This window comes from Ranitomeya imitator, chromosome 1 (genome assembly GCF_032444005.1).
Source record: "Ranitomeya imitator isolate aRanImi1 chromosome 1, aRanImi1.pri, whole genome shotgun sequence".
Lineage (NCBI taxonomy): Eukaryota > Metazoa > Chordata > Amphibia > Anura > Dendrobatidae > Ranitomeya > Ranitomeya imitator.
This window is the reverse complement of record NC_091282.1, coordinates 722,901,101-722,924,397: the sequence shown is the minus strand read 5'-3', so window position 1 is coordinate 722,924,397 and position 23,297 is coordinate 722,901,101. Positions and strand designations below refer to the sequence as shown.

Below are 23,297 nucleotides of genomic sequence, written 5' to 3'. Positions count from 1 at the left end.
GCACATTAGGAGCGTGCAGCATAGAGGCATTTTGGGGATGTCACGTTTCCCGCGCGGCTGAGCCGGCTGCTGTGTACAGGACGCTCCGCAGTCATTGCTCACCACATGTACACGCTCTGGGCCGGCATTACAACACCTTCCCGGCGCCGGAGCCTCCTCTTCCTCGTCCCGCTCTCCTTCACTCCTCACTCTGCCAGTGCTCCAGCCTCAACTGGCAGCCAGGGCTCTCCTCGGATACCCGGACACTGATTGGCTGCGCCAAGTCACGTGGGCGTGCCCCGGTTTTGCAGCAGCAGACAGAGGCAGGACAGTGCTCCGCAGAACTGAGTGCAGCCCGGGACCGGAGAGCTGCGGAGTCCGGCACACAGGCGCTGCAGCTGGGATTACCGGGAGCGCAGCCGTCCGCAGCATTACCCACCAGCGGCCAGAGGTGAGTGCAGCTTTCACACCTGGCACCGAGAGGCGCCCCGCACCACACCTCTGGTCAGTGCAGCCCTTCTCATGTCACAGTGTGCGTGGCCATGCGCTGCACACCCATCGGTGCCCAATGATTGCACGTGAATTGGACGATTGAACTGTCCCGATTCTCCAGCTCAGCGCAGTGTATCCCCCCCATGCTCAGCGTGGTGTATCCCCCCCCCATGCTCAGCGTGGTGTATCCTCCCCCATGCTCAGCGTGGTGTATCCTCCCCCATGCTTGTATCCCCCCCCATGCTTGTATCCCCCCCCATGCTCAGCGTGGTGTATCCCCCCCCATGCTCAGCGTGGTGTATCCCCCCCCCCCATGCTCAGCGTGGTGTATCCCCCCCCCCATGCTCAGCGTGGTGTATCCCCCCCCCCCCCATGCTCAGCGTGGTGTATCCCCCCCCCCCATGCTCAGCGTGGTGTATCCCCCCCCCCCCATGCTCAGCGTGGTGTATCCCCCCCCCCCATGCTCAGCGTGGTGTATCCCCCCCCCATGCTCAGCGTGGTGTATCCCCCCCCATGCTCAGCGTGGTGTATTCCCCCCCCCATGCTCAGCGTGGTGTATTCCCCCCCCCCCCATGCTCAGCGTGGTGTATTCCCCCCCCCATGCTCAGCATGGTGTATTCCCCCCCCCCATGCTCAGCGTGGTGTATTCCCCCCCCCCATGCTCAGCGTGGTGTATTCCCCCCCCCATGCTCAGCGTGGTGTATTCCCCCCCCCCCCATGCTCAGCGTGGTGTATTCCCCCCCCCATGCTCAGCATGGTGTATTCCCCCCCCCCATGCTCAGCGTGGTGTATTCCCCCCCCCCATGCTCAGCGTGGTGTATTCCCCCCCCCATGCTCAGCGTGGTGTATTCCCCCCCCCCCATGCTCAGCGTGGTGTATTCCCCCCCCCCATGCTCAGCACTGTGTATTCCCCCCCATGCTCAGCACTGTGTATTCCCCCCCCCCCATGCTCAGCACTGTGTATTCCCCCCCCCCCATGCTCAGCGCTGTATTCCCCCCCCCCCCCCATGCTCAGCGCGGTGTATCCCCCCCCATGCTCAGCGTGGTGTATTCCCCCCCCCATGCTCAGCGTGGTGTATTCCCCCCCCCCCCATGCTCAGCGTGGTGTATTCCCCCCCCCATGCTCAGCATGGTGTATTCCCCCCCCCCATGCTCAGCGTGGTGTATTCCCCCCCCCCATGCTCAGCGTGGTGTATTCCCCCCCCCATGCTCAGCGTGGTGTATTCCCCCCCCCCCCATGCTCAGCGTGGTGTATTCCCCCCCCCCCCATGCTCAGCGTGGTGTATTCCCCCCCCCCCCCGTGCTCAGCGTGGTGTATTCCCCCCCCCCCCGTGCTCAGCGTGGTGTATTCCCCCCCCCCCCCATGCTCAGCGTGGTGTATTCCCCCCCCCCCCCATGCTCAGCGTGGTGTATTCCCCCCCCCCATGCTCAGCGTGGTGTATTCCCCCCCCCCCATGCTCAGCGTGGTGTATTCCCCCCCCCCATGCTCAGCACTGTGTATTCCCCCCCATGCTCAGCACTGTGCATTCCCCCCCCATGCTCAGCACTGTGTATTCCCCCCCCCCCATGCTCAGCACTGTGTATTCCCCCCCCCCCCATGCTCAGCACTGTGTATTCCCCCCCCCCCCCATGCTCAGCGCGGTGTATCCCCCCCCATGCTCAGGGCAGTGTATCTCCCCCCCCCCCCCCCCCCTCGCTCAGCACAGTGTATCACCCCACCCCGCGCTCAGTTTATTTCCCGCAGCATGTCAATTCTTTGTGCGGATTCCGCAGCGTTTTACACCTATTCCTTAATAGGAATCCGCAGGTGTAAAAGCGCAGGCGAAATCCGCACAAAATCTGCTCTAAATCCACAACGTGTGCACATAGCCTTTGTGCGGAAACGTAGCGTTTTTGGACCCATTGACTATACATTGAGTAAAGCAAATCGGCACATCAAAAAACACAAGACCATCTGCAACAAATCCGCAAGATATCTGCATCAATTCTGCATGAAATCCGCAAGCATTTTGCCCTGCGTTTTCTGCAAAGAGATGCAGATTCTATGCAGAAAATTCCGTAGGCCAATCTGCAACATGTGCACATACCCTTAAACAGTGCACCATTTTTAATGAAAGCAAATGACAGAAATGGTTTTTTAGCCAAAAAACTAATTTAAGTAAAATAAAAAAAAAAAGCAAAACTGTTCAGGTGGACAAATCCTTTTTAAAACTGCAAACCACTTACTGATTTCTTTTGTGGCCTAGACTTGGCTTCCATTGGTGTTGGGTATACGCAGCAATTCAACTCGGCAGATTGTCTTTTTGACAGATCTCGACAATCGGTTGCCACCGGTTTTGCTCATTTGTGTTGGAAAGGCCCAGAAAAGGGTCTGAATTATCATTTGTCTGTCATATCTCTAGTGGGTTCCCAGCATAGCATCATCTCGTGTGCACTATTTTGCTAATCTTGTCTCCCTGGAGAATATAAGGATCAGGTCTATTAAAGGGAATCTGTCAGTAGGATCAACCCTCATCAGCCGTCTATATGGGCATGTAGGTCATAGGGAGCTGAATAAAATGATACCTTGATATCTGTGATCTGATGTCTTATTCCAGAGAAATCCACATTTTCCTTAATATGTAAATGATCTGTTCAGATCTATGGGCGGGACATGGATCTGGCTTTGTTCACGCCTGCATTTCAGATTTTCTCTGTTGGAACCGAATAAACAAATTCATATTGAGCACAGATATCTTGCATGACAGATGTAAATGGAGAAAAAAAGACCCCATTAGCGATATTGGGGTCTGTCAGAAAAATGGAATTGCAAAGTGCAGGTGTGATCAGAGCTTAAATGTCATGTTCAGCTGTATCCTTGCGCTGCGCACTAGTTCTGATCGCGTGTAATATGAACTGTTGTGCAGGGTCAGGCACTGCAGGACTTTGTTCTCATGTTCACTATGCGAAAACATTTACTGTTCTATCTAAACCATAGCAGCCAATCGGAGCCATGATTTCTTTCTCTTGCACTTTTATTTTTGTTTTTCTTGATATATTTTTTTTCTTGTCATTATATTATGCCGTATCAACTACTTGTAAAACTTGAGCTACAATTCCCAGGGTTTTCCCAGCAGGGCCGCCCTTCGTTTTCTTGGCTGTTTCCCGATTTCTCAGCAGCTACTTGATCTACGCATTTCGAATACAGCGCCATTGGATGGGAATTTTACAAATCACACCAAGCCCAGTTCCTGATTCCAATAATGTGTCGCTTACTGGGCTGCTTGTTGAAGTTTTGATAAGATCATAGTTTTATCAGCAGGAGATTATAATTACAGGACTAGTAAACCTGCTGCCAGTTAGTCCTCCGTATTCATGAGCTCTGTATAACCACGTGCCCACCAATGATTGTCCGTTTTTTCTCTTTTCTGCCTACTAGTGTACTCGGAAAGCTGCCAATCAGTGGTGTGGGAGGGGTTATACACAACTCAGCATTCAGAGAACTACTAGATCTGCAGCAGAGAAAACAGGGATTTTATTAAAATAACATCAAGCAGCCCGGTAAGGGACACATCATGGAGTCAGGGTCTCTGCCTTTACATTAGGTTGTTTTCTGATGGAGGAGCGAAAACCTGGCCACAGTTAATCTTTAACAAATCTGTATTGTGCCCAGAAGCTTTTAGCACTATCACCTACAATGTTGTCATCGGCATAGGAAAGACAGGGGTTGCAGTTGCACCCAGGATCCTCTCCCCGAGGTCTCGCAGACTACTTTTCCTATATTTATGGCCACTGTTGGGTGAGGTCTCCAGCTGTTAGAATTACAGTACTTCTCCTTTTTTTTTTTTTTTTAAGTTAACCTTCATTGGAAGAAAAGCTTAAATATGTTATTGATGGAGCGCTCCTTCAGCGGCTAGCGGTTCTTCCTGTCTCCCATACACATGCACACTCTATTTGGCCGAGCATGCATATGTTCTCAAAGGGAGTGGGGAGCAAGCCCAATGACTGACACCTCTAACAACAGCTTCTCTCCCATAAGAGCCAAAGATTGAGCACAATGAAATCCACCCTGCCTGATCTTTTTCACATGACATCACTGCAAACACACAATCTGCCAGCTTTGTTCTGATGTGTGTAGAGGTCATTGTGTCCTGTGGAAACATTTATCGAAAGCTATTGATTTATCAATGCAATCACCAATGTATTGTGAGAAAAGTGTTAAATGTAATTTGGTGACCTATATAGGAACTCGCTAAAAGTAAGAGACCTGTGTGTTCTTGTGTGTAGACGTTTTCCAAAAATTTTCTTGACCGTGCCGGGTGGAGGGGGTTTTACTCAGATTACAAACTCCACTTTAAAGGCTATTTGTAACCAGATTTTTTGTTATGTAATCTGAGAGCAGCATGAGGTAGGGGACGAGACCCTGATTCCAGCGGTGTGTCACTTATTGGGATGGTTTTTGCAGTTTTGATAAACACCACTACTGATTGACTGCTTTCTGAGTGCACTGTGGATAGGCAGAAAACAGCCAATCGGAGCTGTGGGCGGGGTTAGACAGAGCTCCGCATTCAGAGAATTGGTAGATCTACAGCAGATAAAATGGGGATTTTATCAAAACTACAGCAAGCAGCTCAGTAAATGGCACATTACTGGAATCGGGATCTCTCCCTCTATATCATGCTGCCTCAGGTTGCACAGCAAATGCCTGCTAACAGATTACATTTTAAGAAAACAATTCCACGGGTAGGAATTGCAAGAAATTAGTAAAATAAACATTATGCCCCTGTTGCAGCCCCTCCTGGGCTAGTGCTGCCTCTCCACTAATCCACTGGACCACGCTCCAGCAGTGACATTCCATCTACAACATGTGACTGCTGCAGCCAATCAATGACCTTCGCATCATGCTGGGACCACTGAGGCCATTGATTGGTTGCTGTGATCAGGAGATGTAGATCACTTCTGCAGGCTGTCATCAAAACAATTTGGAGATTGGCGTGGCTGTAGCAGTAGGGGCTTCAGTGGGTAGCGATGCTTATTATGTTGTTTTCATGCCTCATCTCCAGCCCCTGCTCATATGTTTTTAACCTGATTTTTCTTCCCATCAGGTTTGCCCTGAAGGTTCTCTGCACTTTTCTTGATAAAACCTTGTATTATCCAGTCAACCAGTCGGTCTCTGTACCCTTCCTGTCGTATAGACGAAATACATTTATCAGAGACTTAATTGAATGAAAAAAGGATTGGAACAAGAAATAGTAGCAGAAATGTAAGATAGCTTCTCTGCATGAGAAGAGGAGATTTTGATTAAGAGGATTATGTGTCTCAGACATTCATTTTATAATGGACCCTAAGAGGACATCCTGATCCCCTGAACTAGTTGGAAAAGAATTTAAAGATCCAACACTTCTAATACATGAACCAATGTTCCCTAAAAGAGAGAGATTCCATTGTGATCACAAGCGGCGAGTGTCTGATGTTTTGTGTCATGAAATCCTCTTGGGTCGCTTGTCCACCATAGATGAGCCTCTGCATGCCTGTTTGGCCGACAGCTCTGTCTCCTGACTCCCCGCGTGCATTCTCCACTTGGTCAGTGGTTGTCCACCCTCTTTTTTTATTTTTAAAATGTGCCCAGTGTTCTTTACAAGAAAAAAAAAAAAGCAAACTTAACTCCTAATCCCCCACCGCTGCCCGAGTCCCCATCTGTCTCTTCTGCTCTCACAGGGATGACAGCTCACCACCCGATCGGCCAGTTCCACTGACTTAAATGTAGCAAGTATAGTTTAATCTGGCGGTTCTGACCCATTGGCCATTCTTGGTTTGGTTTCTGAGTTAAGGTACCGTCACACTTTAGCGACGCTGCAGCGATACCGACAACAATCCGGATCGCTGCAGCGTCGCTGTTTGGTCACTGGAGAGCTGTCACACAGACGGCTCTCCAGCGACCAACGATCCCGAGGTCCCCGGTAACCAGGGTAAACATCGGGTTACTAAGCGCAGGGCCGCGCTTAGTAACCCGATGTTTACCCTGGTTACCATCGTTAAAGTAAAAAAAACAAACGCTACATACTTACCTACCGCTGTCTGTCCCCGGCGCTCTGCTTCTCTGCTCTGGCTGTGAGCACAGCGGCCGGAAAGCAGAGCGGTGACGTCACCGCTCTGCTTTCCGGCTGCCCGCCGCTCACAGCCAGACCAGAGAAGCCCAGCACCGGGGACAGACAGCGGTAGGTAAGTATGTAGCGTTTGTTTTTTTTACTTTAACGATGGTAACCAGGGTAAACATCGGGTTACTAAGCGCGGCCCTGTGCTTAGTAACCCGATGTTTACCCTGGTTACCAGCGAATACATCGCTGAATCGGCGTCACACACGCCGATTCAGCGATGTCAGCGGGACCTCAACGATCAAAAAATGGCCCAGGCCATTCCGACACGAGCAGCGATCTCACAGCAGGGGCCTGATCGCTGCTACGTGTCACACATAGCGAGATCGCTACTGAGATCGCTGTTGCGTCACAAAACTTGTGACTCAGCAGCGATCTCGCTAGCGATCTCGCTATGTGTGACGGGGCCTTTAGTCTATTCCACAGCCTCACTGCTCTTACTGCAAAGATGGTATATAATCTCTTGGGATTTTTTAGATCCCATTTAGGCTGTGTGCACACGTTGCTGATTTTTCGCGTTTTTTTCGCTATAAAAACGCTATAAAACCGCAAAAAAGCAGCATACATTATGCATCCCATCATTTAGAATGAATTCCGCAATTTTTGTGCTCATGATGTGTTTTTTTTCTGCGAAAAAAACGCAGCATGTTCATTCATTTTGCGGATTTCCCGCTATATAATGCATAGGGAAATGTCCGGAAAAATCTGCAAAAAAAACCGCACAAAAAACGCATGAAGATTTCTTGCAGAAAATTTAAGTTTTTTCTCAGGAAATTTCTGCAAGAAATCCTGAACGTGTGCACATAGCCTTATACAGGACAATAATCTGGAGTGGTTATTTACTGTTTTTTTTAACCCCTTCATGACCCAGCCTATTTTGACCTTAAAGACCGTGCCGTTTTTTGCAATTCTGACAAGTGTCCCTTTATGAGGTAATAACTCAGGAACGCTTCAACGGATCCTAGTGGTTCTGAGATTGTTTTTTCGTGACATATTGGGCTTCATGTTAGTGGTAAATTTAGGTCAATAAATTATGCGTTTATTTGTGATAAAAACGGAAATTTGGCGAAAATTTTGAAAATTTCGCAATTTTCACAGTTTGAATTTTTATTCTGTTAAACCAGAGAGTTATGTGACACAAAATAGTTAATAAATAACATTTCCCACATGTCTACTTTACATCAACACAATTTCGGAAACAAAAATTTTTTTTTTGCTAGGAAGTTATAAGGGTTAAAATTTGACCAGCGATTTCTCATTTTTACAACGAAATTTACAAAACCATTTTTTTTAGGGACCACCTCACATTTGAAGTCAGTTTAAGGGGTCTATATAGCTGAAAATACCCAAAAGTGACACCATTCTAAAAACTGCACCCCTCAAGGTGCACAAAACCACATTCAAGAAGTTTATTAACCCTTCAGGTGCTTCACAGCAGCAGAAGCAACATGGAAGGAAAAAATGAACATTTAACTTTTTAGTCACAAAAATGATTTTTCAGCAACAACTTTTTTATTTTCCCAATGGTAAAAGGAGAAACTGAACAATGAAAGTTGTTGTCCAATTTGTCCTGAGTACGCTGATACCTCATATGTGGGGGTAAACCACTGTTTGGGCGCACGGCAGGGCTTGGAAGGGAAGGAGCGCCATTTGACTTTTTGAATGAAAAATTGGCTCCACTCTTTAGCGGACACCATGTCACGTTTGGAGAGACCCTGTGTGCCTAAACATTGGAGCTCCCCCACAAGTGACCCCATTTTGGAAACTGGACCCCCCAAGGAACTTATCTAGATGCCTAGTGAGCACTTTAAACCCTCAGGTGCTTCACAAATTGATCCGTAAAAATGCAAAAGTACTTTTTTTTCACACAAAATTTCTTTTCGCCTCAATTTTTTCATTTTCACATGGGCAATAGGATAAAATGGATCCTAAAATTTGTTGAGCAATTTCTCCCGAGTACGCCGATGCCTCATATGTGGGGGTAAACCACTGTTTGGGCACACGGCAGGGCTCGGAAGGGAAGGCGCGCCATTTGACTTTTTGAATGGAAAATTAGCTCCAATTGTTAGCGGACACCATGTCGCGTTTGGAGAGCCCCTGTGTGCCTATGCATTAAAGCTCCCCCACAAGTGACCCCATTTTGGAAACTAGACCCCCCAAGGAACTTATCTAGATGCATACTGAGCACTTTAAACCACCAGGTGCTTCACAGAAGTTTATAATTCAGAGCCATGAAAATAAAAAATAATTTTTCTTTTCTCAAAAATGATTTTTTAGCCTGGAATTTCCTATTTTGCCAATGGTAATAGGAGAAATTGGACCACAAATGTTGTTGTCCAGTTTGTCCTGAGTACGCTGATACCCCATATGTGGGGGTAAACCACTGTTTGGGCGCACGGCAGGGCTCAGAAGGGAAGGCACGCCATTTGGCTTTTTAAATGGAAAAATAGCTCCAATCATTAGCTGACACCATGTCGCGTTTGGAGAGCCCCTGTGTGCCTAAACATTGGAGATCAACCACAAATGACCCCATTTTGGAAACTAGACCCCCAAAGGAACTAATCTAGATGTGTGGTGAGCACTTTGAACCCTCAAGTGCTTCACAGAAGTTTATAACGCAGAGCCATGAAAATAAAAATAAAAATTTCTTTTCTCAAAAATGATTTTTTAGCCCAGAATTTTTTATTTTCCCAAGGGTTACAGGAGAAATTGGACCCCAAAAGTTGTTGTGCAGTTTCTCCTGAGTATGCTGATACCCCATGTGAGGGGGTCAACCACTGTTTGGGCACACGTCGGGGCTCAGAAGGGAAGTAGTGATGTTTGAAATGCAGACTTTGATGGAATGGTCTGCGGACGTCACGTTGCGTTTGCAGAGCCCCTGGTGTGCCTAAACAGTAGAAACCCCCCACAAGTGACCCCATTTTGGAAACTAGACCCCCCAAGGAACTTATCTAGATATGTGGTGAGCACTTTGAACCCCCAAGTGCTTCACAGACGTTTACAACGCAGAGCCGTGAAAATAAAAAATCATTTTTCTTTCCTCAAAAATGATGTTTTAGCAAGCAATTTTTTATTTTCTCAAGGGTAACAGGAGAAATCGGACCCCAGTAATTGTTGCGCAGTTTGTCCTGAGTATGCTGGTACCCCATATGTGGGGGTAAACCACTGTTTGGGCACACGTCGGGTCTCGGAAGTGAGGGAGCACCATTTGACTTTTTGAATACAAGATTGGCTGGAATCAATGGTGGCGCCATGTTGCGTTTGGAGGCCCCCTGATGTGACTAAACAGTGGAAACCCCTCAATTCTAACTCCAACACTAACCCCAACACACCCCTAACCCTTATCCCAACTGTAGCCGTAACCCTAATCACAACCCTAACCCCAACACACCCCTAACCACAACCCTGACCCCAACACACCCCTAACCCTAACCACAACCCTAATTCCAACCCAACCCTAACCCTAAGGCTATGTGCCAACGTTGCGGATTCGTATGAGATTTTTCAGCACCATTTTTGAAAAATCCGCAGGTAAAAGGCACTGCGTTTTACCTGCGGATTTACCGCGGATTGCCAGTGTTTTTTGTGCGGATTTCACCTGTGGATTCCTATTGAGGAACAGGTGTAAAACGCTGTGGAATCCGCACAAAGAATTGACATGCTGCGGAAAATACAACGCAGCGTTTCCGCGTGGTATTTTCCGCACCATGGGCACAGCGGATTTGGTTTTCCATATGTTTACATGGTACTGTAAACCTGATGGAACACTGCTGCGAATCCGCAGCCAAATCCGCACCGTGTGCACATGGCCTAATTCTAAAGATATGTGCACACGCTGCGAAAAACGCTGCGGATCCGCAGCAGTTTCCCATGAGTTTACAGTTCAATGTAAACCTATGGGAAACAAAAATCGCTGTACACATGCTGCAGAAAAACTGCACAGAAACGCAGCGGTTTACATTCCGCAGCATGTCACTTCTTTCTGCGGATTCCGCAGCAGTTTTACAACTGCTCCAATAGAAAATCGCATTTGTAAAACCGCAGTGAAATGTGCAGAAAAAACGCGGTAAATCCACAGCGGTTTAGCACTGCGGATTTATCAAATCCTCTGCGGAAAAATCCGCAGAGGTCCAGAATACGTGTGCACATCCCGAACCCTAACCCTACCCCTAACCCTAACCCTAGTTCTTACCCCAACCTTAGTGGAAAAAAAAAATTCTTTATTTTTTTTATTGTCCCTACCTATGGGGGTGACAAAAGGGGGGTCATTTACTATTTTTTTTTATTTTGATCACTGAGATAGATTATATCTCAGTGATCAAAATTCACTCTGGAACGAATCTGCCGGCCGGCAGATTCGGCGGGCACACTGCACATGCGCCCGCCATTTTGGAAGATGGCGGCGCCCAGGAAAGAAGACTGACTGACCCCGGGAGGCTAGGTAAGTATAAGGGGGGGGAGATCAGGGCACGGGGGGGTGGATCGGAGCATGGGGGGGTGGATCGGAACACGGGGGGATGGATTGGAGCACGGGGTGGGGGATCGCTGTGCGGGGGGTGGATCGGAGCACGAGGGGGGGATCGCTGTGCGGGGGGGGATCGGAGTGCGGGGGGGTTTGATTGGAGCATGGGGGGAGCGGACAGGAGGACGGGGGAGCGGAGCACAGGACGGAGGGGAGCGGACCACAGATCGGGGGGCTGCGGGGGCGATGGGTGGAGTGGGGGCACATAAGTGTTTCCAGCCATGGCCGATGATATTGCAGCATCGGCCATGGCTGGATTGTAATATTTCACCAGTTTTTTAGGTGAAATATTACAAATCGCTCTGATTGGCAGTTTCACTTTCAACAGCCAATCAGAGCGATCGTAGCCACGGGGGGGTGAAGCCACCCCCCTGGGCTGTACTACCACTCCCACTGTCCCTGCAGATCGGGTGAAATGGGAGTTAACCCTTTCACCCGATCTGCAGGGACGCGATCTTTCCATGACGCTCATAGGCGTCATGGGTCGGATTGGCACCGACTTTCATGACGCCTACGTGGCGTCATGGGTCGGGAAGGGGTTAATGTTTTTTGTTTTTGGCCCTCTAAACAGACTGGCAGTCATCCAATGAATAAGCAAAACACTCACTCATTAATTGAAATGATCCTTAAAGGGAACCTGTCACCTCCAAAATCGATGGTGAGGTAAGCTCACCATCATCAGGGGCTTATTTACAGCATTATGTAATGCTGTAGATAAGCCGCCGATGTATCCTGAAAGATGAGAAAAAGAGGTTAGATTATACTCACCCAGGGGCGGTCCTGCTCCGATGGGTGTCTCAAGTCTGGAACAGCGCCTCCCATCTTCATTCCATGACGTCCTCTTCTGGTCTTCACGCCGCGGCTCTGGCGCAGGCGTACTTTGTCTGCCCTGTTGACGGCAGAGCAAAGTACTGCAGTGTGCAGGCGCCGGAAAGGTCACAGAGGCCCTGCGCACTGCAGTGCTTTGCTCTGCCCTCAACAGGGCAGACAATATATGCCTGCGCCGGAGCCGCGGCGTGAAGACCAGAAGAGGACGTCATGGAATGATGATAGGAGGCGCTGGAGCGGACCTGAGACACCCATTTGACCGGATCGCAGAGGGACCGCCCCTGGGTGAGTATAATCTAACCTCTTTTTCTCCTTTTTCAGGATACATCGGGGGCTTATCTACAGCATTACAGAATGCTGTAGATAAGCCCCTGATGACGGTGAGCTTACCTCACCATTGATTTTGGGGGTGACGGGTTCCCTTTAAGCCTGCTTAAAAATCATTTTTCTCGGCAGCACATCATCCTGTGTAAGCGGGATATGTGCTGCCGAGAACAATAATACTCCAATTGCACGATTGTGTGTATGTGTGTGTAGATTCGGGTGACCTGTCTAAGGAGGCTATTAAATGACTGCTGTCAACAGGCGTTTATCAGTTGTGGTCGGGCAGAGTAAGGCTATGTGCACACGTTGCGGATTTTGCTGCGGATCCACAGCAGTTTCTCATGAGTTTACAGTACAATGTAAACTTATGGGCAACCAAAAATGCTGTGCCCATGCTGCGGAAAAAGCAGTGCGGAAACGCAGCGGTTTATTTTCCACAGCATGTCAATTATTTGTGCGTAATCCGCAGCGGTTTTCCATCTCCTCCAGTAGAAAACTGCAGGTGGAAAACCGCAGCAGAATCCGCATTAATAACCGTGATAAATCCGCAGTAAAAACCGCAGCGGAAAAATCCGCAATGGAATCCGCAACGTGTGCACATAGCCTAAATGGGCCCTGACTCTCAAGTTTGGGAGTACCTCCCATGTCTGATAGGGTGCACTTAGGTGAAAATAGTCAGGCAAAGGTGAAAAATGTATTTCAAGTCATATATAAGTAATGACTAAGACAAAAAAAAAACATGTGAACAGCACAAGTTTTGGTCAGATTTGCAAACCTCTGGATGGTTCCATTTACGTACAGCTCGAAGAGCGAGAGTAAAAATGATGAATAATTGAAACAGGAAGTATATTTAAAGTCTAATGGTCATTTCTAGTTTTTTTTTTTTTCATAAATAGTACCTGTGAAAATAAGAAACTTTGTAATATATCTTATTTGAGAAATCTGCTTTTTTCACTTTCAAAATTTACAATTCATGGGCAAAAGGTCTTCAGTGAATACAAACTTTCCCATTCCTGAGATAGGAGATGGCAGTGAAAAAGATGGGAAAATCCATCAGCCACAAAAGTCATAAAACATCACATTTATTAGTATTAAAAAAAACATAACGGTCAACGAGTTTTGGGCTACACTAGCTCTTAATCATCAACATTAACAGAAATAAACACTTGAAATAGATCACTTTGTTTGTAATGATTCTATATATGAGTTTCACTTTTTTTTTATTGAAGAACTGAAATAAATTCACTTTTTGATGATATTCTAATTTACTGAGAAGCACTTGTACCTGTCCCCATGCATCCTCTAACCACTGACTGCTCCCTCTTAGGAAAACAATAGTTCTGTAGATATAAGCACAGTCTCGTCTGCTGACTGCCTGTAAACGTTCATGTTATAGATCTACGCTTTTATTACATTGAGCGAGTATTGGCAAATCTGTCAGCACCGTCCTGTATGCGCTGATGCTATATGATGCACAGTTTAGCTGCAAGTATTCCTATGTGTTCAATTTGCACTTAACTACATGGAAATATCTGGAAATTTTTGAGATTATATATTATTTGACTGCTCCAAAAAAAGAAATTCTTCTAAATCAATGTGCAAAATTATAGCTTGGCCTTTTTGATTACACTGAGCTGAAAGCTTTAATAATAATAATAATAATCTTTATTTTTATATAGCGCTAACATATTCCGCAGCGCTTTACAGTTTGCACACATTATCGTCACTGTCCCCGATGGGGCTCACAATCTAGAATCCCTATCAGTATGTCTACAAACTCTTTGCAGATGTTGTCCTGGGTGGGATTAGAACCCAGGACCCCAGCGCTGCAAGGCTGCAGTGCTAACCACTGAGCCACCGAAGCTTTGATTCGTTTGACCTTCTCCCCCCAGTTATTGAGTAAAAAAAAACTGCTATTTCACCCTATACATTTTGTCTGCTTCCTGTAAAAAATAAAAAAATAAAAAAAATAAAAATTCAAGTATTGCCGCTGCAGGATGTGAAAGTGCGTGTTTCAGATAACATTTTCGGCGTCTTCATATGCTGTTTTTCTTTTTGCAAAGGAAAAAATGCAGTGTTTTTAAAGTATTAGCAGGCTGAATGTGAGATTTCTGCTGCTTATTTTTTCCTTGTGAATTTGAACCATCAAAACGTTTTGTTTTTTTTGTTTTTTTTTCCCCAAATCTTCAACATGTCACTTTCAACACATATTTTGCACAATATTTTTCTTTCCATCAATTCAGTTTTTGATGTAGAAAAAACTGCTACAATTACCGAAACTATGTTCACACGCTGCTTTTTTTTTCTGCAGCCAAAAACTGTTCTCTTGGCAGTTAAAAAAAAAAAAAAAAAAAAAAAAAATGAGCTAAAAGCCACAACATGATTTTTTTTTTTTTTTAGGGGCTTTTGTTTATGCTAGTTTTGTTTGCAGCCTTTTTTGGCATGTAATTTGTCTACATACATGTTTTATTAATCAAAAATGCAGCAAATCACAGCTTTTAATTAGCATGCGTGTGAACATAGCTTAAACATGTGCACATAGCCTTGAAGTTTGTTGGCTGCCCTAAAGGTACCGTCACACATAACGATATCGTTAACGATATCGTTGCTTTTTGTGACGTAGCAACGATATCGTTACCAAAATCGTTATGCGTGACAGCGACCAACGATCAGGCCCCTGCTGGGAGATCGTTGGTCGCTGGGAATGATCAGGACCTTTATTTTGGTCGCTGATCTCCCGCTGACATCACTGAATCGGCGTGTGTGACGCCGATTCAGCGATGTCTTCACTGGTAACCAGGGTAAACATCGGGTTACTAAGCGCAGGGCCCCGCTTAGTAACCCGATGTTTACCCTGGTTACCATTGTAAATGTAAAAAAAAAAACCACTACATACTTACATTCCGGTGTCTGGTCACGTCCCTCGCCTTCAGCTTCCCGCACGGACTGTGATCGCCGGCTGGCCGTAAAGCAGATCACAGCGGTGACGTCACCGCTCTGCTTTATGGCCGGCCGGCGCACCGCTCACGGTCAGTGCGGGAAGCTGAAGGCGAGGGACGTGACCAGACACCGGAATGTAAGTATGTAGGGTTTTTTTTTTTTTTTTTCACATTTACAATGGTAACCAGGGTAAACATCGGGTTACTAAGCGCGGCCCTGCGCTTAGTAACCCGATGTTTACCCTGGCTACCCGGGGACTTCGGCATCGTTGGTCGCTGGAGAGCTGTCTGTGTGACAGCTCTCCAGCGACCAAACAGCAACGCTGCAGCGATCTGCATAGTTGTCTATATCGCTGCAGCGTCGCTTAATGTGACGGTACCTTAAGTCTGCTGCCTCATTAGAGCAGATGGGGAGTCACTGAAGACAAGAGGGCTCCAAGTGTCAGATCAGATAAGTACCGGTAACTGCAATAATGTCCCCTGCTGACCCAATCAGGTGTACATACTCACCCATCTGTTTGGAGGGATATTTTGTGTGGATTGTCCAGTTAGGAAAACACACCTGAATATTCCTTACTTGCTTATATTTGTTTTTTGTACAGCAGGATACCATGTGCTTGTAGCTTCTTTGCTTACATGTTTATGACTATAAATAGATGGTGGCCCGATTCTAACGTATCGGGTATTCTAGAATATGTAGAGGCTACGTAGTATATTGCACAGCCACGTAGTATATAACAGAGCCACGTAGTATATTGCACAGCCCACGCAGTATATAACACAGAGTACATAGTATATAGCAATGTGGGCACTATATGTGTGGTTAAAAAAGACTTAAAATAAAAAATAAACATATACTCACCTTCCGAGGGCCCCTTGAAGTCCTGGCGCCTGTGTGCGGTGCACGCGGCAGCTTCCGGTCCCAGGTTTGGTATGAGCGCAGGACCTGTGATGACGTCGCGGTTGGTCACATGACCGTGACGTCATGTCAGGTCCTTCTCGCATAGCATGCTTGGCACCGGAACCTGCCGTGTGCACTGCCAAGGACACCGCGCCACGTCGGAGAGTGAGAATAACCCTTTTTTATTTTTTAATTATTATTTGTAACATTAGATCTTTTTACTATTGATGCTGCATACGCACCTCCTCCTGCCCTGTTCTGTTAGAATATATTTTTTTCCTCTTCTGGTACTTTGTCATCAGTGTTACTCAAGTTGGAGGTTGGATTCTTACAAAGAATGTAAAATACTTTGTCCAACCGGCTATAAAATGTTATCTATGACAAGCAGTTTTAGCTTAAAATTCCAACTGCTAGGATATTCCAAATAGATAATTTTCCGGGTGCCTAAAATTCACTTCAAATTATTAAAACCGGATTCATTTGCATTGTACTTTGTTGCGATTTCTACAATTCATGCAATACAATATACCGGTATGTGTCCTCCTTCCTCAGCCTCCATTTCCTTCCACAATTGTAGACTTCCAGCTGCGGGAGGTCTCGCCTGCCCCTGTGTGAGGAGCCGCTGGACTTTCCGGGACAGCCGGTACTTATGTCATAATCTCGGTTCTGTGGCGTTAACCACTTATGAGTAGGCATGCTGCTTTTTTACTGAACCACCTACCTCTCACGTCCCGCACTCCACAGTTTCCACATCTGAATAAGTACTTCTTTGTTTAATATTCACTTCTAAATCACTCGGGGTTTCTACTGTTAATAAATCTTTGATTTGCAAACAAATATTTTATGTTATCATCATGAACGGAATTTGACCTCTTGCAATAAGTGATATTTTCCGTTCTTTATTATGTAGTGTGGTACCCCAAGTTCTGTTTACACCTTGAAAATTACTTGTTTCATAAGTGATGTTTTTCTTCATTTTTTTTTTTGTCTCCAAGTTATATATAAAGGGCAGTGCGAAAATTATTCATCTTATCAGTTTTGTACAGTGCAGTTTACTCTGAATGCGATAGTACAAAACACCATGCAAGACTTATCAAGCCTGCTCAACCAGTTACAAAATAACTAAAATAAACTATGGCTGACTTCTGTTAATAATTTGCTCCACTGGGAAGTTGAGGGTGGTTGAAGTAGTCCTTTTTTAACAGTATTGTCTGATGCAGTATTTGGATTAGAAGGGTTCTTCCTTTCTTGCTGGTGAGTTAAACATATTAAAAGGGTTGTCCGTGCATGGGGTTCAGTAACTGCAGACATGTGAATCATCCCTGCATGCACTCTCGGGATTCTCCGGCACTAGGTGTGAGCTAGCACGTGACTGAAAGTATGTGATTTGCATTCATTTCGACTAGACTCAATAGGAATGCATTGAGTAAATCTAGACACGTCTAGTCGGAATGTGGCCAGAAGTATGCAAAACGTTTACTTGTAGTCACTTAATGCTCTGCTCCCAGCTCCGGAGAATTCTGACAGAGATCAGTGAGTTCTGTGAGAATTTACAAGTCTGCGGTCATATAGAGGGACTGCAGACTTGTACCTCAAGCCTGGACAACCCCTTTAATTTGAATGCCCATGCTGCACATTGCAGTCCACCAGTTCCCTCTCTTTTTCAGACATTATCAACTTAATGTTTAGTTTCTCCTACTTACGACCATCTCACTTAGTGTTCCTCAAGGTTCTGTCCCGAGACCCCTACTCTTCTTCATATAAACCTTTTTGCCTGGGACAGATTATCAAATCCCATACTACTTTTATGCTTGCACTTGTTTACCTCGATCTCGAAAATTCTTTTAGGCAAAGAGAGAGGAGAGCGAGAATCTGTCCTGATCCATTTTTGGATTTTTGGCAGCTCTCGTTCCACTATAATTTAAATATAGTTTTTTCCTTTCAGGCCAGCAGGGGTTAATGTCAGTTTTCCTTGCTGCAGCTGCTGAGTTGCTAGGTCAGCCGATGTGGATGGTGACCGCTCCCACCATCCTTTAAATCAAGGGTGGGGAACCTCCGGCCCGCAGGCCACATGCGGCCTGCGGTGACTTTTCATGCTGCCCAGGGGCAGGTCCCCAGAGTCCGCAATTCTCAGGCGGCAGCCGTATCCTGCCAGCTGCCAGCCCTTTAACCCCCAAATGCACGCAGTGTTCATTACAGAACGCTGCCTGCACATGAATCATGACATTGTCGGGGTGGGCGGGGTTAGCGTGCAATGCTCTCCTGTCCCGGACGAGGAGCCGCTGCCAGAGAGTCCAGAGCGATCTCTGTGCCGGCAACGCTGTACCTGTGTGCTGGTGATTTCTGTGACTTTTGGCTGGTGATCTCTGCCCCTCATCTATGTGCCCCAATATAATCTGTGCCCCCAACTATATGCCCCCCTGTGATCTCTGTGCCTCCCAACTATTTGCCCCATGTGATCTCTGTGCCCCCAGCTATGTGCCCGCTCAGCTATATGCCCCCTGTGATTTCTGTGCCCCCAGTCATGTTCCCCCTGTGATCTGTCCCCCTTTGATCTCTGCCCTCCAGCTATATGTCCCCCTGTGATCTCTGTGCCCCCCAGCTATATGCCCACTGTGATCTCTGCACACCAGCTATATGCCCCCCTGTGATCTGTGCCCCCCAGCTATATGCACCCCTGTGATCTCTGTGGCTCCTAGATTTCTGCCCCCCTGTGATCCCTGTGCCCTCCTGCTATGTAGCCCCAGTGATATTTGTGCTCCCATGGGATCTCTATGTCCCCCTGTGACCTGTTCCCTCCAGCTATGTGCCCCTCCGTGATCTCTGTACCCTCCAGCTATGTGCCCTCCTGTGATATCTGTCCCCCCGTGATCTTCATGCCACCCCCTAGTGATCTCTTTGCCCCCCAGCAATGTACCCCCCTGTGATCTTTATGTCCCCCCCCCCCCCTCGTTATCTTTGTGCCACTCCTCCGGTGATCTGTGCCCCAGGTGATCTATGTGCCTCCCTGGCAATGCCTGTCCTCCCCAGTGCTGTATATCCCCCCTCCCAGCTGTGAGAAGTAACATGATCAGTATTAGCTAACATCACAGCTGCACCAAAAAGAAGCGGCTCCAGCCGTCACATTAAGGGTGAGTTACCGCAATTAATTGTTTGGCTAAATATAGCGGGGTAATTTTCAAAGTGATTATTTTTGTGTGGCCCCCTAATGATGGTAGAAATTTCCAAATGGCCCCTGGCTGGAAAAAGGTTCTTCACCCCTGCTTTAAATGGTCACCTGACGCATCAGCTGACTGTTAGTGATAGTTATTCTATGTAGACCAGCCTTGCAGTTGCAGCTTTCTAGTGTCAGCGCTGAATCTGCTTCTTCTGTGGATTTTGGGGTCCTATTTCCGTATCCTCTGCGGTGTGGAGCTTGGCAGCGGGGCCTGGAGCTAAGATTTGTGTTTTTACCTCGTCTGTCTTTCTTGTCACTATCCCCTGTGTTTGCATCATCTGCAGTGGTGAGGCTAGCGCCCTTGCCGGCCCATGCATTAGCCATGGCAGCGTGAGGTGATCGTGAGGGACAAAGTTTGTGAAGGCGGCGGGTGGAAGGTCCCGCTTAGGGGCCTTAGGGGAGTGCAGGGAGAGGCTCAGGTTGGAGCTCAGGAGGTGTCCCATCCCTCTTTCCCTATTGTTAAAAGGACTCTGTCACCTGAAATTGGCGGGCTCTCTCTGTCCGATCCGATGGGCGGTGTTTTCTCTCCTTTCATTTACGCCTTCCTTTCCCGCTGGCCGCAATAGTATCTTGAATATGAGTCTCTTTCCTCCGTAGTTCACAGTATACTTTTCCCAACTTCGGGCAAAGCCGAAAAGTATTAGTGCGCATGCGCAGCCGCACTATGTCCCGGAAGTATTTAGCTGTGTTTCGGGACATAGTGCGCTGCGCATGCGCACTAATGTCCCGGAACAGAGCTAAATACTGTCTGTCCTTTGGTCTGTCACAGATATTCATTGGTCCCGGCCTCTGTCTATCATGGAAATCCAAGTCGCTGATTGGTCGCCGCAAAACAGCCACGACCAATCAGCGACGGGCACAGTCCGGAAGAAAGTGGCCGCTCCTTACTCCCCTCCGGTCACCGCTAACACAGGGTTAATGCCGGCGGTAACAGACCGCGTTATGACGTGGGTAACGCGCTCCGTTACCGCCGCTTTTAACCCTGTGTGTCCCCAACTTTTTACTATTGATGCTGTCTATGCGGCATCAATAGTAAAAAATGTAATGTTAAAAATAATAAAAAACCAAAAAAACCTGCTATACTCACCCTCCGTTGTCCGCTGAGCCGCTCGCGCTGGCCGCCATCTTCCGTTCCCGGCGATGCATTGCAAAATTACCCAGAAGACTTAGCGGCCTCGCGAGACCGCTAAGTCATCTGGGTAATTTCGCAATGCATCCTGGGAACAGAAGATGGCGGCAGCCGCGCGCCTATCGCCGGAGCTCCGGTGGATCCCAGGGGGTGAGTATATAACTTTTTATTTTAATTTATTTTTTTAACAGGGATATGGTGCCCACACTGCTGTATACTACGTGGGCTGTGTTACATACCGCGTGGCTGCTATATACTACATAGGCAGTGTTATAGACTATGTGGGCTGTGTGATATACTCCCCAGGCTGTGCTATATACTACGTGACTGGGCAATATACTACGTGGCTCTGTGCTGTATACTACGTGGCTCTGTGCTGTATACGTCGCTGGGCAATATACTACGTGACTGGGCAATATACTACGTGGTTCTGCTGTATACTACGTGGCTCTGTGCTGTATACTACGTGGCTCTGTGCTGTATACTACGTGGCTCTGTGCTGTATACTATGTGGCTCTGCTGTATACTACGTGGCTCTGAGTTGTATACTATGTGGCTCTGAGTTGTATACTACGTGGCTGGGCAATATACTACGTGACTGGGCAATATACTACGTAGCTGGGCAATATACTAATGAGACTGGGCAATATACTACATGGGCTGTGCAATATACTACGTGGACATGCATATTCTAGAATACCCGATGCGTTGTAGTGTATGTATGTGTGTGTATGTATGTGTGTGTGTATATATATATATATATATATATATATATATATATATATATATATATATATATATATATATATATATATATATATATATATATGTATATGTATATGTATGTATGTATATATATATATATATATATATATATATATATATATATATATATATATATATATATATATGTGTATGTATATATGTGTGTATATATATATATGTGTATATATATATATATATATATATATATCTATTGAACCCGTTCTACGCCCGGGTGGCGAGCATTTATATTGGTATATGGTCTCCATCCTGGTATGTGCTGCTCCATCCTGCGTCTCCATCCTGCGTCCCCATCCTGTCATGTGCTGCTCCAATCCTGCGCCCCCATTCTGTCATGTGCTGCTCCATCCTGCATCCCCATCCTGTCATGTGCTGCTCCCATCCTGCGCCCCCGTTCTGTCATGTGCTGCTCCCATCCTGCGCCCCCGTTCTGTCATGTGCTGCTCCCATCCTGTGCCCGTTCTGTCATGTGCTGCTCCCATCCTGCGCCCGTTCTGTCATGTGCTGCTGCCATCCTGCGCCCGTTCTGTCATGTGCTGCTGCCATCCTGCGCCCGTTCTGTCATGTGCTGCTGCCATCCTGTGCCCGTTCTGTCATGTGCTGCTGCCATCCTGTGCCCGTTCTGTCATGTGCTGCTGCCATCCTGTGCCCGTTCTGTCATGTGCTGCTGCCATCCTGTGCCCGTTGTCATGTGCTGCTCCCATCCTGTGCCCATTCTGTCATGTGCTGCTGCCATCCTGCGCCCGTTCTGTCTTGTGCTGCTGCCATCCTGGGACCGTTCTGTCATGTGCTGCTGCCATCCTGGGCCCGTTCTGTCATGTGCTGCTGCCATCCTGCGCCACCATTGTATGATATGCCTCCCATAAGACGCTCCAGTGTGTATGCCCCCGTATGCTGCTGCCATATAAAAAAAATAAAAAAATACCATGCTCACCTATCGTCCGGCTCCACTGCAGGTGTGTCTTCAAGAAAATGGCGCCGGAAAGCGCAGATTGCGCAGGCGCCGATTCCGGCAGCAGGAATCGGCGCCTGCGCTTTCCGGCGCCATTTTCTTGAAGACACACTCCGGCTCCTCTGCCTGTGACTGGTAAGTCAGAGGGCTGCGCCGGCACGCATTAAGCACGTCATCGCGCCCTCTGAACTGTCACAGCAGAGGAGACGGAGCCGCACGCAGCGCTGGAACGGGGAAAGGTGAATATACTTACCCTCCTGGCGGTCCCTGATTCTCCGGTGGAGATCGCGGTATGCGTTCAGTGTTTACGCATACCGCGATCTCCTGGGAGCGTCACTCTGTGGGGGCCAGACTGCGCCGGCGCTTGCGCCTGCGCAGTCTATAAAGGCTTCGGACAGAGTGACGCTCCCAGCGTTATATTATAGAGTGACGCTCCCAGCGTTATATTATAGAGATATATATATATATTTATTTATTTATACGATTACAGGTTCAAGGGCCCCAAAAGGGACTACAAAATAAAGTAAAACTGGGGAAAAAAAACACTTTAAAAAAAAAAAAATAAAATAAAGTGTTTTTTTTGCCCAGTTTTACTTTATTTTGTAGTCCCTTTTGGGGCCCTTGAATATACTTTAACACCACAATGTTTCAGTATATAGTAAAGAGATGTTCTGTTATGATGTCCACCCAACGGCTGAGCATTATAAGAGGGTCAAAATGGCGATGTCGAGGGGCCAACAGCAGGTTTCCGGCAGCCATAACAACCAAATGGTTCCACTTAATTGGGTCGTTAGTGGCCAGCTACCGTGTGCATCGGCACAAGCGTCATTTAAATGCCTCTGTCAGAGATTGACAACGGCATTCAAGTGATAAAACGACAGCGACTGAAGTTTTCAAGGATGATGCAGTGTAAACAGGAAGATTAATGATGTGATTAGTCGCTGTTATGGCCACGTGCGTCTCTGTTATGAATTCCACATCAATGAGTCCCTTTCCTAATCTTTTAATTAAAAGTAATAGTAATTATTTCTAGTTGTGATGATCGTTAAAGGCTATGAATACCTGGTCCTGCTGTTAGCGCGTCTCTGTTTCGGACA

The 23,297-nt window shown here is 47.1% G+C and overlaps 1 protein-coding gene across 1 annotated transcript in view; it reads left to right on the top strand.

The window, feature by feature from the left end:
- Positions 1 to 265: 265 nt before the first annotated feature.
- Positions 266 to 23,297, top strand: part of STXBP6 (syntaxin binding protein 6) — a 141,297-nt gene continuing 118,265 nt past the window's right edge. The window contains exon 1 of the mRNA XM_069732517.1: positions 266 to 430. The gene's annotated coding sequence lies outside the window, so the exon portion shown is untranslated. The remainder of the gene's footprint in view (positions 431 to 23,297) is intronic.